Source organism: Hyaena hyaena, unplaced genomic scaffold (genome assembly GCF_003009895.1).
Source record: "Hyaena hyaena isolate Hyena2069 unplaced genomic scaffold, ASM300989v1 scaffold_245, whole genome shotgun sequence".
Lineage (NCBI taxonomy): Eukaryota > Metazoa > Chordata > Mammalia > Carnivora > Hyaenidae > Hyaena > Hyaena hyaena.
In genome coordinates this window covers 248,957-265,726 of record NW_024080878.1, presented here as the reverse complement: position 1 = coordinate 265,726, position 16,770 = coordinate 248,957, and positions in this window count along the sequence as shown.

The window sequence follows — 16,770 nt, the reverse complement described above, 5'->3', positions numbered from 1 at the left end:
CCCGGGCCGCCCCGGGCCGCATCCTCCCGGGCCGGGGCGCTGGGCCCCGCCGAGGCCCGCGCTGCACGCCAGGGCCCCGGCCGCGGGCTCGGCGAGCGGCTGCCTGCACGGCGCGATGGGCGAAGCGGCGGAGTGCGCGGGGCCGCGGCGGGCGTGCGCGCGCGTGGACGCGGGAGAGGCCGGCCCGCACGGCCCCGCGCCACCAAAAGGGCTCGGTCCCGCGCCGATGGCCGGAGTGCTGCGTGGCGGCCCGCCCCCTCCCCCTCGCCCCGCCCCGCGACGGAGACCCCACCCCCGGGCTGGGGCCGACGCCGGCGTTGCGAACGCCCCCGCCCCCGCGCCTTCCTGGGAACCGCGGGGACTCCGGCTCCACACACGTGACCGCGCCCGCGCCCACCCGAGGCTACGACTAAAGCCATTGGGCGGGTCTCCAGACCTCCGAGCCTCAGTTTCTTCCTCTGTGAGGCGGGGATAATTCTAACTCCTACCTGCCTAGCATACCTGTCTTCACTAAGGAATGGGAACCGCTGCTCTGATCGGGGATGGGGAGAGGGAAGGGGAAGGGGGAAGGTTGGGATCCTTAGGTGCCTGAAGGGATTGAGGTCTAGAACCTAAGAGGTCCCAGGGAACCTGCAGTTCCGAAGTCTGGAGGCTGGCCTTCCTCTATCTGCCCCTTCCACTTCCCCATCCTCCCCACCCCCGTTCTCACAGGCCCCCGAGGAACCTCTGGTTTTTCTGTGCAGGAGCTGCTTCCCAGCAGCAGTGGAGTCTTTCCCTTCTAAGCTGTAGCAATCAAGGAGAACGTATACCGTCAATTGCATTCCCAGCCCTTATGAATTTATATTATTTAAGCTCCATAACAGCTTTGAGAGGCGAATATTTTATTCCTATTTCTGGAAAATAAAGCCTCAATAATGGTAAGATGCCCAAGGACAGAAATCTACAAAGCGATGGAACTGAAATAGAAACCAGGGTCTCTGTCCTCCAAAGCTCTTTCTAGGGGGTCACACTTAAAAGGAGGCAAAAAACTTCTTAACGAAGGTCATCTTAGAGTCTCTGAGCTCTGAGGAGGTCTTGGCTGTGACTCACACCAACTGTAAAGCAAGCCATGGCATGATGAGGTGAAGGATAGTGGATCCACAGCCAGCTGACAGCAGCAGGGAGGAGAGGACAGGTGTTCTGGCAGCGGTCTGCTGAGGGGCACCGTCTCCCCACCACAAGTGGGTGTCCTCATGTGCGCCCTGGATTCAGCAGCGCACACACCCCGTAACCATGCCAGAAGAGGGTCCGTGTGAGGATTCTCTGGTGCTGAACAGACCATCACGACTGCACGACTTTGGGGGGGGGAGAACTAGCTGGGCTGAGGGAGGGCCCCCATCCTACTGCCCTAGCTCAGCAGCTAGGACTCCATTCCAAGCTTTCCGCCTGGCCTGGCCTTGCCCGTTAACTATAAAAACAATAACCAAATGTCTGGAGCATTTGCTGAGCACCAAGTGCTATCTCTACACTGCAACTGATTTCATCCTCACAACCACCCCAGGAGGGAGATGCTGTTATCATACCCATTTTATAGCAGAAGAAACTGGGACACACACAAGGCAAAGATCTTACCGAAAGCCATAGAGCTGTTCAACGGCGAAGCTTGGATTCACACACACAGCGGGCTGGGTCCACAGCCCCGGCCCTTCGCCTCCTGCCTCCCTTCACAGTTCATGCAGTGCACATGCACGCACACCCAGCCTCTTTCTTCAGGTTTCTGGAGTGCTGGACAGGTTAGATCCATCTCCATCTGGCACAACATCGACACTCTCTGAAGGCTGTGACCTCTGATTATTTACCAACCTCTGAGAGCTATCACTGTCACAGGGGACATAGAGCAGACAAAAGAAGTCACCCCAGGGGAAGTGCCAGGGGGCAGAAAGCTGGCCTGTTTCCTTGCCTGTTGAGACATTTGGCATAGGCCTCAGTTCCACCAATCAGGTTCCCAGGAAGATCAGCAGGAAGGGACTGGTCCTTGCCTTGGAGGCCAAACTAAGCACTACCCTGAGGGCCTCTGTCCTACAAGACCAGAGGACGAGCCCTGCCTAGCAACAAGAGGTTGGTCCCACCATCCAGACCAGGTTCCCCAAACTGCTGTAAGCAGCTACCACTTAAGTCTAGACTAGACTTAGAGCCTAGAAGATTTTCCCCTCAAGAATTTGAGGCTGCTCTCCCCCATTCATTCCCAAATTATCTGACACCTTAAAGCAATCAGAATCAAGTTGGAAGGTCTCAGGGGCCTGAAGTAATTGAATTTATTAAATAGATACTGTAGATTCTGTCCTAAGGGAGTAAACTCTAGAGGCAGAGTGAGGTGCAGAAATAAGACAGCTCCCCATGTCCTATAGAGGCTGTGTGTGTGCCCATGGGATGTGTGGGAGCCAATGGGACTGTGTGCCGTGTGAGTGTGCATGAGAGAGGAGAGAGAGAGTGTGTGTGTAAGGTGTCCCTGTATCTGAATGGGTCTGCACAAGAACATTTGTTAGATGGTGTGTGATATGGGGCGTGAGAGTTCACGCTCAACTCAGAATTGGCAATGGGTTTTTCTGCTCAAACAGCTTCCCTGGTTGACATTTTATGTGTATGCCCTTGGCTTCCATCGAAAAGCCACTCCAGAAAGCCACATGAGGAATACTGTACTAGGCCATGGTTAAAATACAACTGTGCTAGACAGTGACCCTTGAGAAAGGGCCTAAGCTTTTCAAATGTAGCCCACGGAACAAGGTGATCTCTACTGAAACGCTGCCACATAGCAAACCCGACGCCCTCCTCACCACCTGTCCAAATCCTGCAAGAGCGAGATATTTTCTGGGAACTTAAATTCTCCTTGTTGCCTTTTAGGCATTCTCAGACATGGCCATGGTTTGTGAGGGGAGTGAAAGACTTTAGCCCCGAGGAGACCCTTACCTCTGCCACCCCAGCCAGAGGACCCCAGTGCAAGCTCCTCACGGCGAGACTAGTTTAGCCAAAGAGGAAGGTTGGCACCTTCTGGCACTCTGCTACTTCCACGTGAAGTCTTAACTTTTCTAACAGTTACACTGAGTGTGGCTCACCTCTAATCATTTACGGAAGCAAAAGGATATGAATAATAAGTGAATATCTATTCAGATTGGGCACTAAATCACAAGGTGCCCTGCCTACTAGCTGGGTGTTGCATCCTTGAAGGGTGAGGAAGGCAATTCGAATCAATCAAGGATCGACTGCACCCGACCAGGCTCACAGGTCCACACAGGGCTTGAGCAGTGCTCCTCTCAGGGAGCACTACATCTGGCAGGAGAGACGGAAAGCACCAAGGTGCTGGGGTTACAGTACAGATGTACAAAGTACTGGGAGCCCAAAGGAGGGGCAGCCAGTGATACCAGAGGGACGGAAGTCGGGTTAGGACAGATCTGTCCTGAGAGTGAAAAAGATGACATTTGAATCGGGCCTTGAAAGATTCTGAGAGACTAAAAAGAAAGGAAGGGGGAAGCTTACCAGTTACTGAGATTTTACAACTGGCCCGGTGCCGTGCTGATCTCTTTGACGGAAGGGCATTCCAGACAGAGCAGATGACATGAGCAAAGGCATTGGGATATGAGAATATGTGACCAATGCACTTGAAAACCAAAATGCAAACCCATGTGGTGGCATGTAGGTGAGTTGTCCTGTATGGCAGGAGAAGGGCCTAGAAAGTTACGGTAGGGCTAGATCCCCAGGCACCTTGAACACCAGGCTGAGGAGTTTGGATTTTATTCTGGAGCCAGCAGGGCACCACTGAGGGTTTTTGGCAAAATGATAGCATGAATGTGGGCAGCCAGATAGTGCCCACTGCCCTATTTCTACATGATTAAAGTGAGGCAAACAGGCTTACTGACATATTTGGGAAAATGTAAGGTAAGCACTAGAAAAATTAAAAGCAATATGTGTAGGGGTGCCTGGGTGGCTCAATCAGTTAGCCATCTGACTCTTGATTTCAACTCAGGTCATGATTTCACGGTTTGTGAATTTGAGCCCTGCATTGGACTAGTGCTGACAGCGTGGTGTTGCTTGGGATTCTCTCTCTCTTTCCCTCTCTCTCTGCCCCTACTCCACTCACATGCATTCCCCCCACCTCTCATAATAAGTAAATTAAAAAAAATAAAAGCAATATGTGTATTTTCCAAATAACTTCAGAAGATAATAGCAAATTAAAATTACCACAAGACCAGTCTACAGAAAACATAAAAATTATAAAGCGTAAAACAAGGTAATAGGGATAAAGTCAACAGTAATAGTGATGAAGTGAATGTAAGCAGGGAGCCTAGTAGATGGGATCACACGTGGCCATTGCTCGTTGAGTACATGCTCTGTGCCTGGCACTTCTCCACATGTTCCATAAAAATCAAATAAGGGCAGTAGGTAATGATGAAATGCAACTCTCCAGTGGAGGCTCCAAATTAACAGATACCACATTCCAAAGTGACATGCGATAACCCCAAACGGGACTTAGAAGAGAGGCAGTGAAGGGGCGCCTGGGTGGCTTAGTTGGTTAGGCTTCTGACTTTCACTTGGGTCATGATCTCACGGTTCGTGGGTTCGAGCCCCGCGTCGGGCTCTGTGCTGACTGCCAGCTCAGAGCCTGGAGCCTGTTTCAGAGTCTGTGACTCCCTCTCTCTCTGACCCTCCCCTACTCATGCTGTCTCTCTCCTAGAAATAAATAAAACATTTAAAAAAAAAAAAAAAAGAAGAGAGGCAGTGAAAACCTGGGTCTGTGCCATTAGCCAACACCTACCTCTAATACATAAAAAATATGCGAGGCTGGAAAACATGTTAGAGGTTTAAGAGGAATTTTAGAAGGAGCCTCAGGGTCCAGTGGACTCTCAGTGGGAGCAGACAAGGGTACATGGCCTTTGCCTCAAGTCCAGAGAGTGGGGCTCTGACACCCCCCTGGATGGCTTCATATGAGGCCATAATGGTGCTGAGGCCATGGGACACAGGCAACTGATTCATGCCTGCAAATCCAGAGAGCAGGTGTTAGGGCATGAGGGTGGCTGCCCTGATGGCCAAGAAGGCTCTGCTGCCTCAGGGTCAAGTTTGTGGACAAAGGATACATGAGCATTTCCAGTAACCCCTGTGGGTCCCAGCATGAGGGCCAGATGTGGTTGTCTTAGATCCCAGCCAAGAGGGCCCCCTTGTGGGAGGAGGTGACAGTGAGCGGACGGGACAGGCCCAGGCTTCCCAGGCCCTGAGAAAGGAACCAGGGTGTCCTAAGGAGTATGGGGAGCAAGCATCACCCACATCGAGGGAGCTGTGCTTAGAGACACCCTAAGTGATGCAGTGGTCTCCAAGAACGCCAAAAATCACTCACATGAGAGAGAAGAGAAAGAATTTTCCTGCCCCTCTCCTCTCTTCCCCTCCCTCCCTTCCCCTTGGACCCTGGAAAGAGTCTGAACTGCAAGCAGGACCCTCTCCCACAGGCCTCTGGCTTTCAGCAGACCATGACGGCTAACTCTGCAATTTTAAGATTTGCTTCTTACAATAGACAGGACACACTAATTACTCACAGGACAACTTCTGGTTCCCTGAAAATGGCCAGAGAAGTCATGGGACTTACCCTCAATTTCATCTAGGTTTAGGGGGGGAAAGCAGCCCCATAGAATAAAATTAAAGAGGCCGTGGGAGACAAAAATAAAGTTTGCTTTATGATGACACCTCATGAGTCATGCCTATTCACACACATGGCTCCTCTCATCAAATCCTAACAACACTATGAGGTAGGTACTATTATTATCCCCATTTCACAGGTGAAGAAACAGGAGGTTGCATAACCTGCTCAAAGTCACACAGATAATAAGTGGGAGAGTTCAAACTCAAGCTCAGGCACCAGAGACTTCTAGAGCCAGAGGCTTAACTGCAATCCTCTAGAGAAAACCAAATGATGAGAGCCTTAGCCCTTTGACTCATTAATTCCCATTCTAGAAATCTAGCCAGGGGAAATATGCAGGAATCAAAAGTTTATGTGGTAGGGTCCCCTCTCTAAGGAAAGAAAAAGAAAATCTCATGGCAACCTGGCTAATGCGTATGTGCCAACATCCCTCATGACCTTGTACCATGAGACCACTAAATCGGACTGCATGTTTGTGTGTTACCATATATGGGAGACAGAAAAGTAGAAAATGTATTTAGAAAACTATGCCATGTGGCATTGGGACGCTGAGTTCTTCGGGTACGAACCCAACTGAGCCGTGCCTGCACAAATAAAGTTGCTTTCTGGAAAGAAAAGCCTCAGTGTCATGACTCTCTGTGCAAGAACTCTGCTACATTTACATACAGATAGTCGTGACAGCTGTATTTCTAACAGGAGAAATTGGCAGGAGTTTGGGGTACAAAATATCTATCAGTTGGGACTCTGTTAAGTAAAGAACTCTGTGTTCACAGGATGGATCATTAAGCGCCCTTCATGGGAAGTTTGTAAAGACAGAGGAACAGATTTATGAGATGGGATACCATATTACAGGAAATAATGTCCTATAAAGAAGCTCCACGTGCTGGCACATACATGAATGGTCTCATAAAAAGAGAGACACAGTCTAGTGCCACCAGCTAGGTCACCCTAGGACCACACCCTCTTTACAGGCAGCTCCTCCTTCCAGGTGCTGGACTTCCTCTCAGGTCCAGTTTTCAGCTCCCTTGAGCGCCTCGTAACCCCTAAGGGCACAGAAAACACCCCCGCCCCCAGTTGGGGGAAATGAACAGTAAATAAATACTATTGATGCACCGTGGCTTTCGTAAACAAATGAAAAATATTTTAAAAGCTGTGCAGTGGAAATACCCTTAGTCACCTAGTAAAGTATGATACATCAGCAAGATGACACCCAGGTGGCCTCACTCTAAGCATGCGGGCATAAGAGACGTCTGTAATCGGCGACAGTTTATTTATCTTGGAGAGGCACAGGGGGTGTGCGGGAAGGATGCTGGATCTTAATACCTGCTCGGTGCCCAGTTCCCGGGCTCCACTCTGAGAATCTGCTGAGTTTCCTGTTCAGAGGGCCCCAGGCTGGGGCTGGGGGCAGGGAGGCCCCTCCTGGGGAAGCTATGGCTCCCAGACGAGTCCTCCTGCCCACTTCCTGAAGGGGCTTCTAAGCCCCACTCTCCAGGGAGCAGGAACTGAAGTTATAAACACAAAAAAGGCTTCTGAGGAGGAGCGCCCAGGCCACTGAGCTCAGCCTGCCCGAGGGGTTTGTTTTACTGGCATTATTGGATTTGCAGATAAGCAACAAGGAATTAAGCTGATCAGGAAGAGAGGGACAGAGCTCTCAGTTGTTCATAATGCAGGATTTATCTAGCAGAGCCCTCTCCTTTGTCAAACAGAGAGCCAGTGCCTTCATATCCTCCAGCAAAGAGCATTTTATTTTGTAACCTTTCAGAAAAGCCAGTGAGTGTGCGCTTTTGACCTGTTATTCTTCCTCACCTAAGAAAACCATGGTTATTTAAAATGTGAAATGCATTTTAAACAACCCTACCCTGAATTCATAAACCAATCTCTCTAGCAAGAGGAATCAGACCCTGAAATGCAATTTAAACAATTTGCAAAGTGTGTTACTCCCAGTACACCAACATTTCGCTCCATGGCCTTCCCTTGTGCTGCAGATGGTTCACAAGTATCAGACTAGAGCCACCAGGTTACTGAAGCAGCAGTGTCTGGAAAGGCAGTGCAGTGGACTGGAGTCCATAGTTTTACCCCTGTGGCTCAGCTTTCCCATCTCTGAAGTGAGATAAAATTTCCAAGACCTATAATAGTAGCGACTATAGAGGAAAGAACACCTCAGGTTCCAGTGCTCGCTCTGTGCTGTGTGACCTTGAGTGAGTATGTAGCCTCTCTGTTCCTCATGAAAATCAAGTGGGTGGAACCATTTTGAAGGCAACCTTCCATTACTAAATTTCTCTGATGCTTTGATTTCACTGCAGGGCTTTTAGCACATGAAGGGTGGTTATGGTCTGCTCTACTCTGAAATAAGGATTAAAGTCTTATATCTTATAGAAGTAATACACAGGAGTGAAAACATGCTAGATTTAGGAGAGCTAAACTCTTGTTCTCTCTGGGCTGCTAACTCATTGGGTAGCTAGGGACCATGGGCCCAGACTTGCCTTTAGTTTCCTCATCCGTTAAATGCACATCTTGCCTACTGCACAGAGTGTGTGAGGCTGAACTGAGAGGAGTGTGAATCTGTGACTGCTGGGCCGAAGGTCTGAAGCACCATGAAGAGGCGCCAACAATTAGTAATTAGAGCTCCCGCTTCCAGAGGCCTCACCTGGGGCTGGCACGGGGCTAAGTGTTACTGTATTGTCTCGCTGATGCTCACAGCGACCCCGATCCAGAGGAGCCACCATACAGGAGGCGGAAGCCCAGTGGGTCCTCAGAACAGCCAGGATTTACTCAGTCCTGGCCAAAGAACTATGCCTCAGGGCCCGTGCCAGCTCTGCTGGGGATGAGAACAGGAAGTCCCAGAGGCGGCCCTTTGCCTGGGCCACCTACCCCACAGCACTGGCCAGCTCTGGCACAGGGAGGGGGCCATGTGTAGCCCCTTCCAGACAGTGAGGGGAGGTCTGGAGGGCTGGTGGCATTGGGAGGGGCAGTATCCGGCTCTGCCTTTCTCCAACTCCAGGCTGCTTCGGACCTCTCTCTTCATCTCTCCCTGACTCCTAGTCCCCATCACAGCCCACCTTCCCACATGGCTCCTCTGTAGACACCACCCTCCCTGCCGCCAGAGAGCCTGCGCCCCCCTGACCCTGACACTTTGAGGCTGGCAAGGAGCAGGGGCCCTGGAGACAGGGGTTCTAGTCAGCAGGATGGATTCTGAGCTGGTCATCATAAGCCAGTCGGCCCTGTCCTGGCCCTCACATTTGTCAGGACTTCGGGGGGGTCTCCCTGGAGACAGGCAAGCTGGGCCTGCCCCCCGAATGGACTTCAGAGGTCTCCATTCCCCAGTGGGCAGGACCCTGGGAGGTGCCCAGTCACACACCCAGTCACCCTCTGCTCTGCCCCAGCCTCCTGGCCACCTGATCCCAAATCCCCCAGGTCTCTGTAATGTGTCCCAGCTTCCCATACCCACACCTCAGCCCATCTGGATTTCGTGAGCCATCGGTACCCATTTCTCTGGCTCCACTGACCTGTCCTTAGCTTTGCCCTTGGCTCTGACGCACTGCAGGATCCTCTCCTGGCCCCCCACCAGGGCAGACACCTGCTGCTCCCTCACTTGCACTGAAGATGCCGCCAATGTCTTGGACATTGGGAAACCTGAGTTCCAGGGCTCAGTCCCTGGCCTCCTGTGACGACAGGCAAGTCCCGTCCCAGTTTTCTTGGCCTCAATGTATCAGTTTGTAAGATTACTATCTGGGGCCTTCATATCACTGGAGCTGCATTATCTAGGGCCCCATCAGACAATTTGTATGAAAAGGACACACATTTCTAGTTGTCCTTGGAGAGCAGAGTAAGGAACACTCAGATCAGGCTCACCTCACTCTCCTACCTCCCAAGCAAAGGGTATGGTGAGCAGATACCTATCCCTTACCCAGCCACACACCCAGAAGACAGACAGAGGTTCAGAATGCACCCTGGCAAGTGAGTCTGGTTTCCTTCCCTCCCTGTGAAAAAGAGTAGGGGTGATGTGTGCAGAGGAACAACCCAATGGGTACTGTACATCCAAGTCCCAGAGAAACTCCAAATGGCCACAAACATGTGGGAAAATGAGTACTTGATATCTCGCCCTTCCGGATATCCAATCCATCACCGGGTCCGGCTGATATTAAATACTAAGTAACTCTTTGACTGGTCCCCTTCTCACCACCTCCAATGCCCCCACCATCATCCAAACTACTTCGTCTGTGCATGGGACAAGCTGTGGCTTGAGAGTGGACCCTTGAGCCAAGTCTGCTGGCTCTAAGCCGGGCTCTGCCACCAACTCCCTGTGTGCCTGGGAACTTGATGGTTAATATACACGAGCCACCGCAAACAGCGCCTGGCACATAGTGAGGAGACGTGTGACTTAGCTGTTGTTACATAATGCTGTGCACCCCCTTTCCCTCTGGCCGCCCTGCAGTCTCTTCTCACATGGCAGCAAGAGTGATCTTTTCACCGAGCAAATCTGCCATTGCACCTGCCGCCTAACATCCTTTACTGCCTTCCCTTGCTCACCCACCAAAAATGTTAAAGGGTTACCAAGCCAATCATGCTTCTGCTCTCCATACTGGCTTACTTCCAGACACGCCACCCTCATGCCCTTTCCAGCGCTGCAGCACCATCTCCTTGGTCTGGAATCTACCTCTCAGCCCACTGCTCCCAGACCCAGGCCCTGTTGCTGAGCCCAAGGCTGTGGTTATGGGGACGGAATAGGCCCGGCTACCTGTATTTTTTTTAAGTTCCTGATGGCAACACTGAGTAACAGTCATTAGTCTACTGTATTAGAAAGGAGGAGTCACAATTTTTGTTATTACAAGTGATAACACTGTATGGGGATCCTGAGAAAACATAAGGGATCAAGGAGAAAAATCTCTCCAATCAGAAAGTTCAACAGAGTTGCCAGATAAAAAGATACAAAGTGGCCCCTGGGTGGCTCAGTCAGTTAAGCTTGACTTTGGCTCCAGTAATGATCTCATGCATGGTTTGTGAGTTTGAGCCCTTGCTGGACTCTGCTGTCAGCACAGATCCTCCGTCTCCCTCTCTCTCTGCGTCTCCCCTGCTTGTACTCTCTGTCTCTCTCAAAATAAATAAACTTTAAAAAAATACATAAAAAAGAAAATAGTCAATAAAATTTCTATTATTACAAAATAATAAAGTTTTACAGAATGAAAATGCAGATATTTCATTTACAATGGTAAGAGTATGTGTGAAGGTTTTAAAACAATATTGATGAGAGTTATTTGTGATTCATATGAAGAAAATGACAAAATAATCGAGATTCTCAGTAATGTGATAAGAAGACTATTTTAAAGATAGTAATTCTTCCTAAATTACATTTCATTTCAGTTCCAAGCAAAATACCAAGAGGATTCTGGAACTTGATAAAGTGCAGGGATTTCTTAAGGTTCCCGTGGATGGTGATCTAAAGAAAGGCGGGTGAACAAGCTGGTTTGTGAATGTGGGCTCTATGATAAGAAAGCCAAGGGACCCTCCCACCCCTTGACTTGCTAATGTCACCCAACAGTGTTTCTAAGTTTTGTCTCATAAAGCAGTTGGGTCAGTGATATAATTAGGTGTCTACTCTGTACCTCAACTGAGTGTTTTTAGAAGTAAACAGGCTAATAAGAGGTGTTTTTGAGGTAACAACCCTTTAGGAGAGTGAGCAGGAGAGGCAGACAAACCCTTGAACGAAAACATAAGGATCAAGGGGTGGAGACACTCATTAGGAAGCCTGGGCGGGGCGGGGAGGTGGGGATCTACCCTACAACACAACGGTGCGTGTGCAGCGCTCACGTGAGCCAGCCCACTCCCCGGATTTCCCCACTACACAGGAGGCTGCCCAAGGGGTCCTAGGCTCAGGGAGAGCCACAGTCCCAGGACAGCAGAAGGGGGGACAAGGGTGAGGGAGGGGGCTAGTCAGGGAGTTGGTGTCATTACTTCCTTGCTTGCCTGCCTGTTTCACCCAATCGAGGGGTTTCTTCCATTTTCAGAGCCATGAGCTAACAATGCTCAATTCAGGGGCGCCTGGGTGTCTCAGTCAGTTAGGCATCTGACTTCTGCCCAGGTCATGATCTCATAGTTCATGAGTTTGAGCCCTGCATTGGGCTCTGTGCTGACACCTCAGAGCCTGCTTGGGATTCTCTCCTTTTCTCTCTGCCCCTCCCATGATCTCTCTGTCTCTCCCCCTCTCCTTCTCTCCCTCTATCTCAAAATACATAAATAAACTTAAAAAAAAAAAAAAGAGTACTCAATTCAGGAGCATCTGGGTGGCTCAGTTAAGTATCTGACTTTGGCTCAGGTCATGATCTCATGGTTTGGGAGTTCAAGCCCCACATCTGGCTCTCTGCTTCAGCGTGGAACCCGCTTTGGATCCTCCATCTCCCTCTCTCTCTGCCCCTCCCTATCTCAAAAATAAATAAACATTAAAAAAAATTATTAAAGAGTGCTCAATTCAATTGACCCATGTCAATATTCCAGATTAGGGCAGCCTGGGATAAACTATTCACTGCCCTTCATTCCTCTAGATAACCCAGGTAACAATATTCTGGAAGCAAAACAAAAGTAGGCAAGAAAACAAAGAAAATTCTGATAATGACGGTTGATGAGAAGAGGACTGGTCCCACTAGATAGTAAAATACATGATAAAGCTACAGCAACTCAAACTGTGTGGTAATGGACTTGAATCACACAGGAAGCTTCAAGGGAAGAAAATAAGTAACCCAGAAATATACCCCATTCTCCTCAAGAACTTAATTTAAATGTCAGTTACCAAAATAAGACACTCAATAAGAAATTGAGAATGTACAATTGTGATAACAAAGGGGTAAGTGTGCACGCAGTTATCTGGAAAGCGGGGACGATACTGCCGGGGCTGATTTGCAGCTTGAGGAACTGTCGTTACCACAGCAGGTAGTTGATGTAGAGAAAGAGCAAAGAGAAGATAGAGCAGCTCAGCACCGCAGCTGGGACTCTGGCTAGTCTGAACGCTAGTCACAGCTTCTAGGGCTTTCCCCCTTTTTGGGCTGCAGTCCAACACTGCAAAGATAAAGGATTACCACAGATGACCGCTACTGGCCCTTCCGGCTCAGCTGTTCTGGGATCTGACAATGTGGGAATCATTCCCTATGTCTGGTTTCTGCAGCAGGACTAGATGGGAGAACAGAAAGACATTTGGCACTTTCCTGCCCCAAATCACCAAGTGACACCGTAGATGGGCTCTGTTCTTTCCGTGTTAAGGCTCGCTTGGCACCCAGCCTGTCAGTGGCCGGGACTGGGGCCAGCGGGTGAAGACCACGGGGCAGTGGAGGACGTGGGTGGACGCAGACTCAACACAGGATAATCCCAGGTGGACTGAAGTTGGAGGTCTGGGCCAGCGGGGATCCAGAGCTGTGGGGGCACAGGGGGGAGGGCAGTGGAGCCTGGCCGGGGAGGAGGGTTATCAGGCAGGACTTTGCAGCAGAAGTGGCATTGGAGGCTGGATTCAAGTTTTTGTTTTGGTTTGTTTTTTTGTTTGTGTTTATGAATGTATTCTTTTTATCTTAAGTTTATTTTTTTATTTTAGGGAGAAAGAGAACAAGCAGGGGAGAAGGGCAGAGGGAGAAAGAGGGGGGAAGAGAGAGAGAGAGAGAGAGAGAGAGAGAGAGATGCCTAAGCAGGGTCCATACTGAATGAGGAGCCTGAAATGGGCTCCACCTCATGACCTGTGAGATCATGACCTGAGCCAAAGCCAGGAGTCGAACGCTCAACCGACTGAGCCACCCAGGTGCCCCCGGAATGAAATTTAATAAAGGTAAAGGGAGAGATGCGGGAGGCAGGAGGGCGTTGAGGTGGGTGGTGTGGCTGGAACCGTGAGCAGGAATTGAGGGGAGGGTAAAGGGGAGGTTATCTGGGGCCAGGCTGAGTGCTTGGCCCTGAATCTCTTAACAGTGGGAAACCCCGGGGGTGGCTGACACCAGGGAACGTGACGTGGTCCAACCCCGTGAGGGAGATCACAGCAGTCCTTAGAGCAGGGATCCAGCCTCTAGAGACAGTTTCTGAGGCCAGACTGCCTGGGCTTTTATTCTGGTCCTATACGAGTGGGATCTTGGGCTATTTATTTAACCGTTCTGGCCTCAGTTTTCTCATCTGCAAATAATGGGAACTATTTCTTAGGCATGTCAAGAGATTAAATGATTTTATAGAGAAATATAAATATCATATGACTTCACTCATATATGGAATTTAAGATACAAAACAGATGAACATAAGAGAAGGGGAATAAAAATAAGATAAAAACAGAGAGGGGGACAAAACACAAGAGACTCTTAAATACAGAGAACTGAGGGTTGCTGGAGGGGTGTTGGGTGGGGGGATGGGCTAAGTGGGTGATAGGCATTAAGGAGGGCACTTGTTGGGATGAGCACTGGGAGTTATAAGTAGGTGATGCCTCACTAAATTCTATTCCTGAAATCATTATTGCACTATATGCTAACTTGGATGTAAATTTAAAAAAAGAAAGAAAGAAAGGCAGGCATCAGCCTTGTGCTGCCATAGCAAGCACTCTGTAAGAGGTGATGCCCTGATGCAGGTGAAGATGAGGGGGCAGCTGCATGTCTGAGGCGGGGCTGGAGTGCAGGGGACCCTCTCCAGGAATGCGGCGGGAGGGGCAGGTTTGAGTCCCTGTTTGGATGTACTAGGTTCCAGCACCTATAGGAAGTGGAGCTCAGGGAGAGGAGGGGTGAGGAGATAGAAAATCGGGGAGTCCTGCGGGAAGGTGCAGATTGAGAGCTGGGGAGGGCTGACAGCAGAGGCTTCAGTTTGTAACTGTGGAAACAAGAAGAATTGGAGCTCCCCAAGGGCAGGCATCTTCCCTCTTTGGCTCCCCGCTGTATCCCCTGTACCTGGGATAGCACCTGGAACAAGGCAGAAGATTGATAAAAGTTGGCTGAGTGAATAAGTGAGCGTAACTGTCCCAGTAATCCACTTCAAATATTAGGCACAGAGTGATAACAGAAGCTAGCATGTATTAGACACCTACTATGTGCTTAAGCACTGAGCTAAAAGCTGCATGTGCAAGATCTCATTTAATCTCTATGGCAGCCCTACAGAGAAAGTTCCCATTTTACAGATCAGGAAACAGGTTCCAGAAGGGGATACAACTTGCCGGAGTTCTGGCACAGCTAGTCAGGAGCAGAGCGGGGGTCCAAACCCCGGGGCTGTGGGATCTCTGTAGGAGCTCTCCTTGACACTGGTGAGCAGGAAGGAATCTGGGGAAAAACCAGTTTGCTGACAATCCCATTGTGCTAGAGACCCAATGTTCGGTAAAGAGTGAGTGTTACTAATCTTGTTGGTGGAAGGAAGACAGACCAGTGTCTTCTTGGAGCCAGACACTGGAAGAATGGGGAGCAGATGAGGAAGAGATTGCTGGGGTTCCAGGTTCAGAATGGACATCAGCAACAGAGTAAGAGCAAGGAGGCTGTATACAGTAGGGACCGAGCTTGTGCAGGCAGCTTTACAGCCCTTCAGAGTGCTTTTGTGACCACAGTCAAAGTCCCAAGCACTGCCTGCATCATCGGCTTAACAAGCAGTCTGGCTTCTAGACCACAAGCTCCAGGGACCAGGTCCAGCTCTGCCCCCTGCTGCTTGCCCAGCACAAGCACAGTGCCTGACGCAGGATGGCATTTTCCAGAAAGGGACTCAAAGAGTCAGACAGGCTAGATTGCCTCGGGTCTCCAGCTTGCAAGTGACAGAATGGGATTCAGAAACCCGGAACCCTCTTGCCCCACAGCGCTGGTGCCTAAAGCAAGGAGGCCCTGGGGGAGGCTGTAGCCGCTTCGGGGACTGACTCTGTCCACACGTCTGCAACCTTTGTGCGGTCCTCCTGCCCCCAGAGAGGAGTAGGGTCCAACCCCTTGCATAGTGAGAGACCAGGCCTGGGATCAGCCCCAGGGCACTGGCAGATGATGCATCCGGGGACCGAGCCCAGGGCCAGCTCCCTCTGGACTGCACGGAGTAGCTTGCCACCCCTAGCCTCGTCGGCTCCTGCCCTGCTCTGGCCGTCCCCCGAATCCCTCACCTCTGTGCTGCCTGCCTCTGGTAACAGCTTCTGCAGGGAGAACGCTGTCCGGCCAGGTGCCAGACAAGATCTCGGCCTGGCACCTTAGCAGATTAGCTGGCACTTGCCACCGTCAGAATCCCCCATGAGAGAGAGGAACTGCAGAGTGTCCCCAGGGCCCCCATGGGTCCCAATGACTGCAGGGCAGCTTCCCCCTGGGCCCTCTCGCCTCAGCCAACTCTAGGATGACATGATCAGGCAGAGTGAACACTAACCACCACACATGTGCCCCGTTCCATGTCTGTCAGACTCCAAGCTGGGCTCTGGGGTCAAAGAAACTCCCCACAAGGGGAGGATTCTGCAGGCCACAGGGGTGTCAGCAGCCGCAGAAACCATGCCGCCACAGAGGTACGGGCCCTGCTTGTGCCTGAGTGGTACCAGCAGTGTCCAAGTGTGCTGGCTACACTTCACCCAACCTCCGGAGGTGAGGTGTGAATATACCCAGTTTTCAAATAAGGAAACAGGCTCAGAAACCTGCCAGCATTTAACCCACCAACCTGCTGCTTCCCACGTTATACACCCACCGTGAGCCCCAGGTAAATTAACCCGGAAGCCGAGGTTCTATTCCAGCTTAGCAGGGAGCATGCTGCCCCTTCCACCATGCCCCCTGCTTCCCCACTCCCCCACCTAAGGACCTCCTGGCCCAGGGAGGAAGCAGACGTGGGCCTATGCAGACACTCAACCTGCTCTAGGTATGTGAGGAGGCAAAACGAAGGACACTGGCATCTGCTGAGCAATAACTATGTGTGCGGAGCACTTACATGTATTCTTTTTTTTATTTTTTTAGAGAGAGGGAGACAGAGAGCATGAGCTGGGGAGAGGAGAAGAGAGAGAATCCCAAGCAGCCTCCATGCTGACACCGGGCTCAATTCCATGACCCTAGGATCATGACCTGAGCCAAAATCAGGAGTCGGACACACAACCGACTGAGCCACCCAGGTGCCCTCATGTATTCTTTTCTAATCTTTTCAACCATGCTCTAATGAGTATCTCCATTTTA